The sequence below is a fragment of the Seriola lalandi genome, unplaced genomic scaffold (assembly GCF_002814215.2).
Source record: "Seriola lalandi dorsalis isolate HSWRI2012SDOR001 ecotype SW California unplaced genomic scaffold, Sedor1 jcf7180002053690, whole genome shotgun sequence".
In the NCBI taxonomy this organism is placed as follows: domain Eukaryota; kingdom Metazoa; phylum Chordata; class Actinopteri; order Carangiformes; family Carangidae; genus Seriola; species Seriola lalandi.
In genome coordinates, this window is record NW_019524243.1 from 860,446 (window position 1) to 877,685 (window position 17,240).

The following is a 17,240-nucleotide window of genomic DNA, read 5'->3' on the forward strand; positions in this document are numbered from 1 at the left end:
GTTGTTAGTAGACTTGGTTTTTAGGGACCACAAAACAAGTGTAGAACAAAACGTGTTCACTTTTACTGGACCTGCACATGAGCCTGTGCACATAAACATGCAATGAGGGGCATTTACAAGCAATATTAAGGTCATAAGGTTTTAGCAACAGGACAAGTAGCATCTCTTAGAGGTTTTCACATTTTATTTTAAAGACTTCTTTTGTTCATATTGTCACTTTTAACATATTTCCTTTAGAGCACAGTTTGATAATGACATCTAAAAAGAATTTTGAGGTTGAACACCTACCCTTTTTAAAAGAAATGGAAGGGATACAAAAGTGAAAAGAGAGAGGGCATGTTGCCCAAGGGGTACATCAGCCAACTCAGCACACATAAATCACACCAGCTGCATCTAGATTGAGCACAGTGAAATTGCCCTTTTTTCTTAAATACCCCTTTAAACATTCATATGTTGTTTGCAGGCTGGGAAGTTGAATTGTTAGCTCCAGTAAGTCAGCAACAGGCTGACCTTGACCTGATATAGCTGATATGGTTTTGAGCAGCCAGAGCAGTGGGCCACTGTTGTTTTCCGCCTACCATCTCCAGTCATGCCCTCAGGGCAGCTGCCATCACCATTCCACCTCCACATTGATCCGTCTCAGAGCAACTGGCACTGTGAAAAAAAAGGGTGTCTGGATGTCCCCTCGTTGCTCACTGGAGTTTTACGTTGTTGTTTATTTATTATCCTTGATAGATAGATAGATAGATAGATAGATAGATAGATAGATAGATAGATAGATAGATAGATAGATAGATAGATAGATAGATAGATTGATAGATTGATAGATAGATTGATAGGTGACATCTGCTGTCAGTCTCCCTGAGTTTATCCAAAGATTTGCTGATTTGCAGTGTTCTCTGATCTAATGTGAGTGACAAAGCATCAGTGCCCTCTCCTTCACTCTCACTGTTTTCTGAGTGCTCCTGTCATGACGAATGGCTCCTGACATGCACGGACGGGCCAGGGTGTGAAAATACTATACTGCCAATCAGGAGGAGGCGCACCTTGCATTCCCATGGGTCACTCAGGGAGCTGATGTCTACATTCTCCACTAAAGCACAGGCTTCCCTTAAGTCCGGTGACACAGAAGGTCAGCGAACTGTGAAATCTGTGTGACACTGACTTGACATACAACCATAAGAGCCACTCCACATGAAAATACACAAAGACCCAGTTATAAACATGCAAAACAAACATGTACCACTAACCGTAGTCATACACTCAAGCATGCTCATTAACCACGTAGGAGACTCCAGTGTAAGTGGGCTCTTGAAGTGACACAACAGCCTGGTCGTATTTTGTTTTGTTTTTTCATTAAGAAATCATTCATCCTTCATTCACTGTATGGTCATGCTATAGGCCCCATGGCTGTTTGGTCCAGTAGTCTCAGGCAGGATGTAGCTAATTGTCTTTCCCAGGCAGACTGCAGATGTGAGAAGGCCAGTCTCATACCTGCTGAGAGGTGGAGCTATCCTCTATTCCATGTTTGACATCACCCACTGACTCTGTACATGTGTGTGACAGAGTATGAAAAAGGCGATTTCACAGGTTCAATGATCGAGGTCCAAAATCCAATCACTGGAATTCTATCCGTGTGTGTGTGTGTGTGTGTATTCAGTGATTTTGTCTGTACACTTTCATGTCTTTGTCTTTATCTCTGTATCTCTGCATGTGTGTCACAGGAGGGGGGGTGTGGCTCTGACAGACTGCCGAGGGGAGGAAGGCTGCGTGAAGGAGAGCGGCAGGGCAGCCTGGCTGTTCTGCTCTGTTTCACCATAACTGCATTGTCAGATATGAGGATGGGCACTGATTTGAGTACCATGGGAGCCTGACTGGGTGTCAACTGAGGGCTCTCATCCATATTCATTGTCATATTATCATAACACTTCATTGCCCTCAAAGACAGCACATGGGAAGCTCTCCACCCTCATATGCCTTTGAAGACAGTGACGGGTTTTTTTTCTTTTTCTTTTTTTTGTTACTTACTTACTTACTGACATGATTCTTGTGATGTAAGGCAGCCACCCTTCACTGCTAAATGAATTATCTATTGCAATTAGTCATTGGTCTGTGTAAGTTTGAGTAACAAGATATTTTTTTCTCTCCTCATAGTCATTTATGTCAGAGTGAAGTGGGCAGACTGTTTCTGCAACCAAGGTTTCAGTCATTTTCTGTGTGGTCAGGATCTGCAAGGTAACACTCATACATTAGACATAAACTGTAACACATCAGTGAGTATGACCATAAATGCACGTCAACTTCCTTCCACAATATCTCTTTCGGTCAACTCCCTCACACACACACACACACACACACACACACACACACACACACACACACACACACACACACACTTTCTTCAAAACAACCTTCATAATTGGTGTCTTATTCAAGTGCTTAAGCGGTGAGTGTCTGAGGTGAAGTGCATACACTGACATAACTGCATGTTCCAAGTTCCTGGATCAAGCACATAGGCCAACTTCTCTTCCTCAACTCAATCAGAGGATACTCGTGGGCACATCGGGACATCTGTGAATAATTCACCAGATTAACATAAAAGTTTAAAAAAGGGAGTGAGTGACACATGGATGGATAGCGTGAGCAAAGGTCCTCGGGAGTAGGGGCCTGGATGTGCAACATTACTTTCATGGGATTTATGAAACCCTCCCATGCCATGTCCAATGTTAACCAGATGCTTAAAATTTTATGTCATATGTGAATTACCCATGTGAATTTGGAGAGATGTGACATGAAACTTTCAGTAGTTATCTGAAAAGATAACTCCAGTGAGCGTGTTTTTGAGAATATGTCTCAGATCGTGCCAGGATGTACTGTGTAGTGTTTGTGGTTCACACACATACATTAGCTCATATTAAAATCTATTTTATGCATTAAAGCTGCATGGAATGACTCAAGCAAACCCATACAAGATATCGTGCTGATTATAAATTGTCTATGTCTTGTTTTTGTATAATTTATCCATACCATTTGAGTTTCATGTCATCAGTGCACCATGATATTGTTGGCTTCAACTTTCTGTTGCTAGTTTGACTTTTGTAGGCTATGACATATTTAAACTAGGCCTTGAATTAAAGATACTTTTTTTTCTGTTACGTTTCATCCTGTCTGTTTAGTATACAATGAATCCACATGGCTTCAGTTCCTCCTTCGCAGAAGATGGGTATTATGCTGCAGGAGGCGGCAGGTCCTTCTGTTGCTGAACAGATTTGGTGTGTGTGTATGTATGAGGTGACATTTCAGTGAGTCTTGTGGTGTATGTGAAACAGAGAGTATGAGTCCTGCTGCATATTTGTGTCTGTGTGTGCAGCACAGCCTGCTTATCTTGTAATATTCTAATTGTAATTGGGGCCGAATGCGACTTCCGCTGGCGTTGCCTCAATGTGTGCAATATGTGCCGGCCCAGCCTCTGTGTGTCAGTGAGGTACTAATGGGTCAGGCAGGCTAAGGCACAGTCTACCACTCTACACCTCCTGCTGTTCCCAAAGGGAGTTAGAGAAGGCAGATGGGGAGGTGTGTCCCTTTATTAGTGGATAACTGCAGGTTGTGTGTGCTGGTGGTGTGTGTACACATGCACGCGTCGGATGCATTGACTTAATTACAAAACAGTGTGAAATTACAAAAAAAAAGAGACTTTCTGCATTCACAGATAAATACTGGCAACAGAGTTCTTTCAAATTAGTGGTTTACTGTTTGCTACAGCAATGGACTCCAAAAGCCTTCTTCTCTTTTCTTTTTGTTTTCATTTGGTTTCTTCACTCTCTCTTACAGACGCAGCCAGACACAGTCTGACCAGAAAAGCTCTCCTACTTTCACTGTGGTGTAGAGAGCTGTTTTTCACTTTCTTTTTTCAGAGGGCAAGCGGGGGAGTTTGCAGCTGCCACTCGAATGCACATATGGGCCGAGTGGTGGTGAGATTGTGGGGTGGGGGGTTGGACACAGAGCACATGGCCCCCTCAGTCACACGTTTAGAGAAGCTTAAGCTCTCTGCATGCACAACTTCTCAATTTATGATATGAGGACAACATTGACAAAGGAGACTGCATGAGAGTAGAATTTGCAGTATGCTGAACTCTAGATGCAGTAATATTTCTGGAAAATCAAAATTTGTGCGATTGCATTGCCTTCATTTTTTAAATCTTATAATTACTGACATTTAGCAGCATCAGCAGTGACTTCTATATTCACCCTAATGGTTTCTGAGCCTTCAGATAAAGACAACTTAACACGTCAAACACAGCCTTGTTGCACCAAGTGTTTGGTGTTGTGTATTGGGTGACACATGGTCACAGTTTTTTCTCTCTTCGTGGGAACGTTATGTTAACACTCTTGTGCACATGTAGAACAAAGATACAACAAAGAAATTAATGTTGTCTGTCTTTCTCACACTCACTCCTACACAGATATTCACAGACATTCAGAAACCCATTTCTAATTTGTTCTTCAAAAGAGAAATGTGGATTTTATTTTTTTTTTTTTCAGAGCGCTGGAGTGGAGGATATTTAATCCATTGCATCCCCTCTGCAAACTCAAGCACATACTTTGTTTAGTTTCTTAATGATTGTGTGTTGGAAGAGGGAAAATAAGGTTAAACGAGGACATCAATTCCTGTTTTGGCAAAGATCGCAAGTCCTCTGCTATTCATTTATGTAATTAGACTTTATTTTTTAAATTATTTTACATTCTGCATTGATCTATGTCATTGAAATTCTTCATGTAAATGCACTGGCATGTCATTGCTTCACTACTTAGATTAAATATGCTGCAGCAGGGTTGGGAATATAGACGTTAATTCAGGAGTAATTGAAATGATTGCATAAATGTCCAGCTTGCGTGATGCCTGCCTGTAAATTTTGCATTGTAGTGCCTTGTCATATTGGTTGAAAAGATGCTTGTCCAGATGGGCTCTGCAGGGAATTAAGAGCACTCAAGCACAAGTAGGATGACAACTGATACTCCACAGACAGACTACTATTACAACTAATGGACTGCATCAATAAGAGGAGATACATTCAGCTTGAGGTTGAAAAAAAAGGATTTTACGGATTCAAGTTAATAAGTCTAATTTACTTGGCTTCCATTCAGCTATATAATGCCCACAACTTCCCATTTTATATGACAAGCTAATTTCACTTGTTCTGCAGGATCAATATTTGCAGAAAAAATGCTCTGAATATAAAAGGGGGAAAGTGAAGGATGAAGACCTTCCACTATATGAAAATGCACTGTGTGGCTCAGAGCCCATGTTTGAGGTTGATGATCAGATGATATCACCCTGGCACCAATGGGCTGGGCGGTTCCTTTTCCCGTCTGGGGTTGCCATGAGAGACAGACAGCAGCTCCTTGGGGGCCAATGAAAGGGGTTGTCATTAGAGGCACTTCCTGTAAAAAGTTACTTACAAATATCAGACTCATAAAACACATATGTATGTGTGTGTGTGTGTGTGTGTGTGTGTGTGTGTGTGTGTGTGTGAGAGAGAGAGAGAGAGAGAGAGAGAGAGAGAGAAAGACATAAAAGCATGGTCTCATCCTGCAAATAGCCATTGTATTTGAGATATTACATGCACAAGCTCATACTAATCCACATCCAGGGTTAATCCTGAGACAAATGGTAGCATTTAGTATGATTATAAATATGCAGCATGCATTCAATGTAAGACCCTTTATTGATATAAATGTATGCAGGAAATTCATCATCGGTCAAAATTCAACATTCATGTCTGTGACCTCAATACCCATTAGTCAAATTTTAACACTTCACTAAAACAGGAATGGTATTGCCGGAATCTTTTATTGCCCATAGCTACGGTGTATTGGTTTGCTGCATCAGGTGATGAGTCACAGTCCAAATGAGGTTATCCTATCCATCCGGACGTGCAGACATGCTGACACCAGGAGCTACTCGCTGCCCAGCCTATTTGAGCAACAGCTGAGACATCACACACCCCACTAACTGTCCACTGAATGCATGACATCATCCTCACTCCTGTATTTTATATGCATCAGTAAGGGATTAATGTCTCTCAGACAAAATTAAGACTGCTGTTGCTCTGTTAGCTATTTCCCTCCTCTTGGTCGGTCTCATTACAACCTCCTTAGAGAATTTCTGTCAGCTGCTGTTTTCTCCTCTTGTCTATATCTTTTCTACTGTTTCCATCTTCATTCTACTGCTTCAGCAAAATCTTTTTTTTCCCCTCTACTTTCTCATCTCCCCCTTCGTGTCTCTTCCTCCCTGCCTCACCTCTCTCCAGCCCCTGAGGCCGCGGCGACATGTGCGTTGCAATCTGCAGCCCTAGTGCTCTGCTGTCTCCTCGGGCCTCCCCATCACCCTGTACCCTCCCCTTGTGCTTTTAGGCCCTTCTGTTTAATTCATGAGCTTCCTGTGGCTCCTGTCATGTCTCATCGGGGCCACACGAAGGCACAGTGTAAATAATGGAGCATCCCCAAAGACGTGTTCAATGCTGACTGTCACAGCAGCACACCATGTGCTCCCATGGAGAGGACAGGACAACAGGCTGTGTTTCTGCACATCTCTAACACATATGTCATACTCATAACATTTATTTTTACACATATGGTGTAGTTACAGTAGAGGCATGCTGGCATGGGAAAGCACATACCGTGTTGATGTGCCACATTTCATTTCAAAGACATTTTGTACTTTGCACATTATACATAGATACATATCCAAACCAATGAAAATGTAAAGAAAGTGGAATTCATCTATGGCTTTATGCACAGGTATCAACGTTGCACCTTAAACCATATTTTTCACTTTTAATTCTAAATAAATGACATTTACTTTTTGTGTATTCACACTGAACTTGTTTTATTTCAGGATTCTTTATACTACATTCCTCATAACAACAAACCGGGGTTCATTTATCAAACAAGTATAACATTCTCCCACTGCTAGAATCTTTACCATTGATCACCTCTGGGCGTTTTATTGGTATTATGCACAGCAGAGGTGGTTCGAAGCAACATCCCATCAGCGATCTTCTGGGGTATCCCTCCTTAAACCCCATAACGGGATGCGCAGATCAATATTGACAAAATGAGAAATCACGGCAGTGGTGAGGAGGCAGGGCCCTCACTTAATTCTCACAGGGTCATCTTCAGAAGCAGGTCTTTAAGATGATCTGCTTGTTAAACACAACTAAGCAATTCCTCAAACAAAAGAACGATCCCTTTGTCTGACTCACATATCTCCCTTTAGGATGTTTGTTCTGTGTACATCAATAAAGAATGGATCAGTGCGAGGGACTGAGCTTTCGATAGGATAATAAAGCTCCAGGAGCCGAATATAGTGTCCTTGTAATTCGTCTTCTTTTCTTTGCAATAGCATCACTCACCCTGCAGGATTTCTCCATAATCAATTTTCTGGGCATCAGGCACTTTTATGACTTACAATAAATTGGACAAACAAGCCAGTAATGTAAAGAGGCCTCAATACTGTGATGTACAGATAGAAACTGAGTCAGCTATGGAGTAAAAATAAACTGAATTCACATTGAATCCAAGCTGACCACAGCTTTTTTCTCTCTGTGGTAGAGCAAAGTAAAATCTTTTGACAACCACTTTTCAAATCTGCAGGGGGTGAGTGTTTCATATTTAAAAACAGATTTGGAGAGGTGTGTGTGTGTGTGTGTGTGTGTGTGTGTGTGCGTGCGTGCATGCGTGCGTGCACGCACGCCTGTGTGTGCGCATGAATGCGTGTGCAGGTTTACAATGGGCTTTGGTCATATTTACACAGTGAGGCTGTTATTTTTACCATCTCACTCATACACCCCGTGCAAAGTATGACACAATCTGAGGTAATAAATTCAGTGACAGCCTCCTGACAGTCACGTCTCCACACTGAGCTGAGATGAGCACACATCAGAATTTAATGTCATGTTTGTATGCACATGTATGTATGTGTGTCTCCATATGTGTCAAGTAGAGAGTGAGAGAGAGATGTAAATGTCATGGCGGTTTGATCAGATCATCACAGAAAATTCTCTCGGGGGTAACAGCCCGGCGGCTCACCATGTTCTTATTGATCTGCGCTATGTTCAGCAAATCCGCTATTTAGGCCGACTGTGTTTTACAATCACCTGTGTAACCCCCCCACTGTTCAACACTGAGGTGTATGCTGTTTAATTCTGCTTGATCTGGCTCCCAATTAGTGTAGCTTCCCATGTTAGTGTAGCCCATTTGGTATGTACACGGTGGAATGTGTGTGTGTGAGTGTGTGTGTGTGTGCGTGCGTGTGTGTAAAAATAGACTTATTCTTCAGCATAGCAACTATTTCGCAACTTCTGCTCTAGTTCACTTCTCTCTGCACTGTTTCTTTACCAAAAGATGATCTAATGTATTAATGTTGTACTTCAGAGAACATGATATGGGCTATTTTTAACAATATTTAAATTAAAGATGGCACCAATTGTAGTAGAGTATATTCACATTAATGAACATACAAACTGTTTTCATGAGTTGTCAGAGTCAGATGAGAAATGCATCAACACAATGACAAAACATTTTTAGTAATGACTGTGTGACCACAATGGCAATTTGTTTCAATGAGAAATGCTAATATGTGTGGGGAAAGGATGAACAATTTTGAGAACTACATTAAGAGTGGTGAGAGTGATATTTCTGGTGTGTGAATTGCATCAAAACAATTGAGAAAAACTGTAATATTTTTTGATTTATACAGCTTTATGCAGTGAGAATTTACTCTACTATAAAGGGCTCTACGTTTATTTGCATATTTTTCTTTGTCTATTTTGCGAAGCATAGTTACATGCTTGTAAGTGTAACATTTATAACATGGAAATGTCCTTATTCTGTTTATTCTTTTCCATTTTTAAATGTGCAAGCTCAGTTCGTGGCAAAGGGAAGGGTGACCTCTTTTATACGTTTCTACAAATTAAGTTTTACCATGGTCAGAATAAAAGAAAAATAAATAATTTGCAAATTTCTTGTAATTTACACACATATTGCAGTGGGGTGTGGTGGAGCCTAAACAGAGAGGAAGTGAAGGTCAGCATAGCAACTAAACACAAGGCTTAAATTATTTGGCATAATGAGGATGGCAACAAGACAATGTATGTAAGTGAAGTAAAAATAAACAGTTTCTCCCTGAAAATGCATTTCTGCCTTATATTCAAAGCTGCGGTTACAGGAAATAGGAGGAGGGCACTGGAAGATCAAGGGACCTCTGCATGCCAAGAGATGCAGTTTACACAGCTGGTTGTGACATTATGACGGTAGCTGCTAATGACTTACACACCGACTCTCCGATCTGGCAGCAACATTTTCTTTGATCACTTCAGCAACGGTGGCCTACATCAAAAACAAAATGGCTATGTACTACTCAAGTTGAAGCTCTTTATATCATTCAGTGGCTCAATAACAAGCAAATTATCCCACTGAAAAAAAAGTACATTTACACATGAATAATGGAAACCAAATCTAAATAGATTGCATTATAAATCAGCAGAGTGCTTGGAGGCAAGAGGTGAGCGCCTGCTATCTATTTGGCATAATCCTCTCCCTGAAATGGATGTCATAAAAAGTGTTTTACTTACAATGTGATGAAGCTGGGTCTCAACAGAGCAGCTCCCATGGGCTGCCTAGAGTAACACTGTAGGAAGCTTTGTTTTGTGTTAAGTGGAAGAGCGATGGTGGATTAGACACCACTGTGAAAAATAAGGGCACTGCAGGTGGGGAAATCTAGGACAAGCCATTAGAGGAGGAAGGATATTCACCTTCTGTGCTTAACCTGCACGTTCCAGCAGAAATAGGTGTGAAATATCACTTTTCTTTAATACAAGGCAGCTTCTCCTGCCGTTCTGTTCATCTTGCCACTTGCCAATATTAGCTTCACTGACCCAAATAATAGAAAATGACTTATATACTATATATAACTATACAATACAATATAAACTACTTATTAGTAACTGAGCCATGCAGCTGAACCTGTGCCCTCTCTGGCACTCACTGTAATGATCTCGTTGATGATGTTTAGACGGATTTCAGTTCGACTGGAAAAGGCCCTGCAGCAAGGATATTGTATTTTCACCAGCGGTAATGTTCTCAGGGTCTCTTGAAAATGGCAGGCATACTTTTTTTGCTGGAGGGCAAAACTTGCTCTGCAATTAATTAAAGAGTATTTTATCCGCTGCTTTTACTAGCTAATGTTCTTACCACCCTTCACAAAGACACACACATAAACACGCACTCACAGTCTCAGTCCTGCAGCTGCAGAGCTGCTTTGTCTCTATACAATTTGTCAGAGCACTCCTGGCTTGGGTCTCGAAGTGCTGCAACTTTTGCTCCTCTGGCGCACCTTGAGATACAGAGATCAAAAATAAGGATTTTAGACAATGCAAAGAACCACTTCCTGTAGACTTTAGTGGTGTGTTTTGTGCATTGTCAAATAGAATAGGAGGTCTTGAATGTTGCTCTTGGCTTTTGCTCTTCAAAGCAGATGATGGTTCGCTTCCAGATCAGCAGGTATGGTTTTATCATTACTGGCCAGACAGGAACTATTTTTATCCGTCCTTTTCTTCACTGTCTTCCAAAACACTGTAAAAATGCCTCAAGACACGACTGCAGCTGTACTGTGAATGAGGTGGTTTTGCTGTTCATCCTCTCTCACTTTCCACAACAATGGCAGCTTATGAATTCATAATCCAGGACTGTTTGAATACACACACACACTGTATGCAGTACAGAAGTACTCTACAGTAAGAAGTTACACTCTCTCAGACTCGTGCTGCAATTATGGCACCACACAGATATATCTGTGATGAAAGGCCAGACAGATAGATAGATAGATAGATAGATAGATAGATAGATAGATAGATAGATAGATAGATAGATAGATAGATAGATTGATTAATTTCTGAATGCACTGTCTGAAAGTTGGTCCTTTATCTCTGTGCCATGTTTATCTTGTGACTGGCAAATCCAGACTCACCAGTGTTGTTCTGCTTTTTCTTTCTTTCTTTCTTTCTTTTCTTTTTTTTTTTTTAACTTTTCTCCTCAGACCTCCCCAGGCCAGCGGTATCCAAAAGCCTCTTTATGAGGACCATAATGAGAAGTAAAGCTCTGCATTCAGTTGCGGTGCCTCGGGGGCCTGTTGCATTTCTGAGCTTAGTTTCATGTCCCATCCCATTCAGAAGGGTTGACGAAAGGGCATGATGCACAAACAAAAAAAAAAAAGCAAACAGCAGGCTATTCTTAGGAGGCCGGGGCACAGCCTGTGATGTGAAGAGAAACAGATTCACATTCTGCTGTTCTGAAACAATTTGAGCTCTAAGTAGGTGCTATGAGTGAAAGTAGTTAGTTAAAAGTAAATCCACAACTTTAAATGTCTTTACAATATGCATTTACTGGCACTGAAACACAAAAAAACAGCAATGCTGACTGATTTCAGTTACACGTGTATCATAACTTGATTTTAAGTTTATTTGAGGGACCAATTTTAAGAAATCTGACAGAAGGGTATTGTGACTTGTTGGTCTCAATACTGGGCATAACCTCAGTCAGAAGAAAAGTGTGGGTAAAGCCCCCTCTCCTGGTCAGTTTTTGCAGCCCTAAAACAAGAGGTGTTTTGTCTGAAGAAGACTGAGAAAAGAAATGACACAGTGTACTCTGTATTCATCTGAAAACATCCTACTGGAAATATTTAAAAAGTAATCATAACTAATGACAGATAATGCACATGGAATCTCGTTTTGTTATATATTCTCTAGTAGATATAATGCGATGCAATTTAAAAATGAAATACCTACAATGATAATGTCGTGTGTCTCTTGCTTCACAATGCCCGTGCTCATGAGACTCAACGTCCTCCTGAGGCGACAACAATGCCAACAGTCACAGTGTGACTGTGTGAGTCTGCCACACGGCAGAGAGCCAGCACACACAGACACTGCCATGTGTTCTGATGGTTTGACACAGCGATGGGAACAGTTGTCAGAGAGAGACTCTGTTGTTGTCAGTGAAAACAGGCGTCGCACACAGAACCACGTGTTCTGATTTATCTTGTTCTCACCAACCGGCAGAACCTGGAACATTTTAGACCCACCAGTAGGTGGCACTGTAACATCAAAGCTGAAGAAAGTGTCCTTCATATTGTTTTGTGAAAGAAGCAGGGAAATACATCACCATTATAGGAAATGTCAGACTTACATTTCCTCTCAAATTAAGGAACAGATTGGTGGGAATAAAAAATGTGTGTTAAGAGGAGATGATAACACAAGAAAATGCATGGCCTCAGAATACATTTCTAGCAAAGGTTTTCTGAAATTTTAAATCATCTTTAAATAGCAAACATACTGGCCATCTATAACCCAAAGTTGAGGCCATTATATAATCCAAAACTGACTTACAAACCAACTATAATTAATATTCCAACACAAGAAGTACAGATTTGTGATAAATGTAAATAAACAGCCCCACCAAGCAAAACATGTAGCCTACATACTCAGGAGTGCTGCTCTCATATCTCGGGAACAATGAGAAGTAAAGGACAGAAATTACGACCTCTCTGTTTGGCTCACACTGCCATGAGTTCCCCATTGCCTGCTTCATGCAGCTGTAAATAAAGGTAATTGTACAAAAGCGTAATTAAATGACATAAATCTTGTTTACGACGTCTGGGCTTTACTGAGCCACTGAATCGCGGGAGGAAGGGGAAGTAGGGCCTTCTGTATGTGTGTGTGCGTGTGTGTGGGTGTGGGTGTGTGTGTGCACAGTCTCTCTCACACACACACTACAGTACACAGTGAATGCAGACCACAAAGCCTAATGTCCTCTCCCTTCCCCTCTCTGTGTGGATATGAGGTACAGCTTTATTGTGGCTCTTGCTAACGTCACTTTCTGTGAAACTCTGGACACCCAGAGCAATAATTCATCTGTTTCATTAGAGCTGAGTGTGAGGGGTGGGGAAGTACGGCCGTCTGACTGGCACTCAGTGCTTGGGCTTCTCTGGTATTCCACACCACAGATAACTCAGACAGCTCAACCCGGTGTCCATGACCCTGCGACCTGATGTGAGGGTATTTAATGAGCACAGGCAAGCGAATGGAGCACGCAGACAAGGACATCCCCAGTTTAAAGAACAAGTAAATACATTTATGGAAGGTCAAACAGAGTTCATGGCTGTGTGCTCATTTTTGTTGTAAAAATCATAATGCAAAGCCAGGTTGTGGGGGACATTTAGTCAGTTCCTCAATCAGTCACGATGTAGAATATGCAGCGTCTGTGTATTGGATTGAGCTGGCTGACTGTTTTTTTCAGCACCACCGACTTCAAGAGTTGCAGCTGAAGATTACAACGCTGATTGCATTTCAATTTTTAATGGAAAGTGCCAAGATATCCAGCGTTCTTTCTCGTGAGTTCACGCAGAGTGTTTTGCGCCATTAGCGACCCTCAGAAAGACAAATCGGTTGCATTACCAGCTACCTAATGTTTCATTTATTATTTGTAATAATAAAGTGGCACGTATTTGTAGTCTCCTGAAATTGATTATGTTGTACAGCGCACCGTTCGTGGAGGATGATGCTTTTTCACAACCTCATAAGTCATTTGAGTCTTTGTGGCAGTTACTAATGTGTCTGTGTGATGAGGTGCCACTGAATCAACCGGGCCTGCTCCGGTTGGATTCAGTGGAACATGCAGTACGACATGATCTCACTGTATGTGCCTTAATGGCAGGCCGCCTCCTTGCCCAGTCAGCTGTGGACCATTAGATCTACATTCAGTGTGTAGCTGATAGGGATTCCCCACAAACTGAATGGATGTGCATGGCAGGGGCGATGATTAGAGATGATGCATTATAGGAGCAAACAGGTGAGGAGCTGCAGGGTCTGGTAGAAGTGGATGAACTCTTTAAAGCAGACCGCATCCATTCATCAAGCATCTCTGAGCCAAGTTCGGGAAGTGGAGCGAATGAAAGAATGAAGATAAAAAGGGCGAGAGTAGTATGCTACAAATGTGTCATATAAAGCGCATTTAGTGTGTGAAAGGGTGAGAAAGAAAGACAGTTACCTGCATATAGTGGTGCAACATTTTCTAATATTGAGCTCCCAGCATATGAAAAAGCTGTGATAAAAGCACTCGTGATAGAGTTAGCTGTTAGAAATTACAGGTGAAAGTGAATTAAGCAATCCAGAGAAAGATCTAAATCATTTCTACAGTAATGTTACAGATGAATAATTCACCAGTAGAAATGGTTCTGTTCCCACCAATACATCTTCAGTTCTCTCCCTGGCAGACTATAGTGAAGCTGCCCGTAATTGTTCAGAGCATGAAGTAGTACTTAAAGCCCAGAACTGTGTAGATCAGAGTGCAGTGCACACTACAGTGACAGGCACCACCAGTAACTAGTCCATCATGCTAACCTCTTTACTGTAGCAGATGAAAAAGTTAAGGGCTCATAATGCCGCAACGCTGCTTGTTCTTCATTGTAGGCCATATCCCCCATGCGCTGTATGGCAAAAAGTGCAGAGAGGAGCTTTTGAATCAAAGGGAGGAGAGTTATAGCACTAGTTAGAATTTAATGAGGGCCCATAAAATGGAAATCTGAGTGTTCAAGACCTCAATGAACTGCTAGCAGGGAGGAAAAAATTCATCCAAAAGCACAAGGAGGACGATTTTTGATCCAGCTGGAACAAATCTGAGCACTCGCAGTGCTCTCTGGCATCCTGGTTATTTTTAAACTTTGAGATAAATGAATTCTCACATAATCATCAGAGCTCTAAGACCGAGAGATCAAACACCAACAAGCACGTACAAGTACAGAACTCCACAGGAGTGCCCAGGCCTCCATCCTCACAGTCTTATCTTCTTCAGCAGTGTGTTGAGGAGTACTTCTCTGCAGCGAAAGTGATCCCCCCCCACCCAAATATTATACCCCCATACCCCCCCACCCAACCTCCCTCCACTCTGTGGATTATTACTGTATGTAGCTATTCACTCAAAGGTCAAGAAAAGCGATTTGTCTCTCCACCACTCTATACTGTCTCTCACTCTAAATCCCCATGGTGTCTGGGTGCAGATGATAGAGCAGTCTGTCCCTTCCCTCCCAGACTCCCTGACCCCCCTCCCTCTCTCCCTCCCTCCTTACTCCCCCATATTTCTCCCTCAATTGGTCATTCCTTCACTCAGTCTCTCAGTCACTCAGTCCCCGTATTGAGAGGAGAGCACAGTTGTTCCTAAAAGCATTGTGTGGATTCTGTGCCAGTTAATGCATTTCTCTCATGATAATTCAGTCCTGGCTTCAGTCATGCGTTTTTTATAGTTATACAGCTTAGCCTTGTGATGGAAACGAGAAAGAGATGTTAAGCAAATATTTGAACCTTTTTTTTTGTTGTTTTTTGCAAGTCTAATAAATGTCCCTCTTCCACTGAGAAACCTTGCGTTATTTTCCCCACTACATTAAAAGTAGGTCTTCTCTTCTACTTACTTTTTCGTTTCATTTGCTCCCAGCTCCACATCTCACTTTCCTCCTCTTGCAGCTGGTGGTGCAGATTTGATTCAGCACTTCCAGAGTTCCCAAACTCCCTGTTGCTTATTCTCTCTGCTTCACTCACAGATGGTCTTTGCGGAGGCTCCAGGGAAACTAGACCGGCTGGATACTCAACTATAATATGTATTTACAAAATCCAACTGACTATTGTTTTACTTCCTCTGTTCTTGTCTGAGTCCCTTTCATCACCCTGAGCTTTAAGAGTCATTCATTCTCTGGAGATGTGCAGGAAATTTTATCCATGTATTTGTTACGAGCTTAACTGCAGAGGATAAAGTGTTAGACTGTATAATTATGGAATGTTTAACAAATATTTAACTCTCACTTTTGCAGACTGTAATTGCCTTAATGTGATAACCTCAGGTCAAGACTGAGGCTTTTGTGGTGAGCCTACCTATATTTTTCACATTTATGTGTCCATGAATAAATGGAATATAACTCAAACCTGTTCCATGTGAGTAACTCATTAAAAAAAAAGCCAGAGGTTAACTAGAGTGGTGGGGGACAGTGTTTAATTAGACCATCTTTTCTTGCTCTGTACAGCCATTCACCTTAACTTTAAGAGACCTTTTTGGCATCTTACTCGGGAAAGCAAATTAATGAACCATTGAAATTTTTCAGCCACTAAAAAGAAGGGGGTTCTTAAGTGTGAAATTCAGAGAGAACACAAGACCAATTTAGTAGCAAAACAAAGAAAGCGATACTAAAACTAAAAATCTCACACATTTCATTTGCCAATGGATAGACCCAGATTCCATTCAACTCAAAATACAAAAGTATTAATTTCACCTTGCAGTGAGGTATTTGACAACAGGGCAGCCTGTGAGTAGAGATATAAGCTAGGTGTCATAAATGCCCATTTTATATTGCTGAACAACACCAGCTGAAAACGCAATTAACTTCTAAGAATAGACATTGAGAACAAAGACACTTCAGAACAAAATCACATTTAAAGTCAAAGAACTGAGCTTAATTGTGTTACCAGACTTTGAAGGTAAGTGAAATTCAATTTCAAACTTTAAAGGACCATAGCTGCATCGAATTAAGCCAACACACTCTGCTCAATTTATTCTTGTGAAAATTACACCAAAGTAATGAAATATTATGATATAGCCATAGGGGAAGCTTTTCAAGGATAGATGAAAACATTAATTCAGATTAAGGGCTCTCTATGATATGATGACATAACATCAAGATAATACTGCTGAGAATGCCTTCTTTAAGAGCTTATAATGATAGATTAGATCTCCACTGGAAATGATGAAACAACAGTGAAATTCTAGCAACGTGTGGCTAAAGTTTTTTTATTATTTTTTTTTTTAATTTTTTTAACAAATTCTGGTTCCAATTTTCGTAAATCATTTTATCACCTATGCTTTCTTAAGGTTATCATTACTTGAATTCGTGGAAATACTTTTCTTTTTTTTACTTCTTCACCTTCTTTGTTTTGAATATTTTTCCCTTTCTCCACTTTCAAAATGCACCATTCAAGAAAGCTCTGGAGTCTTGAAGCCCCCTGTAGCCGAAGGGCTACATGTTCTATTCAGAGCCACTTTCCTCAAAGTTTGAAAAGAAGTCTGACTTGGATTCATAAACCAAAGTATGAAAGATGTGATAGAGATAGCGGGATGCAGGGTGAGTGGGGGAAAAAAAA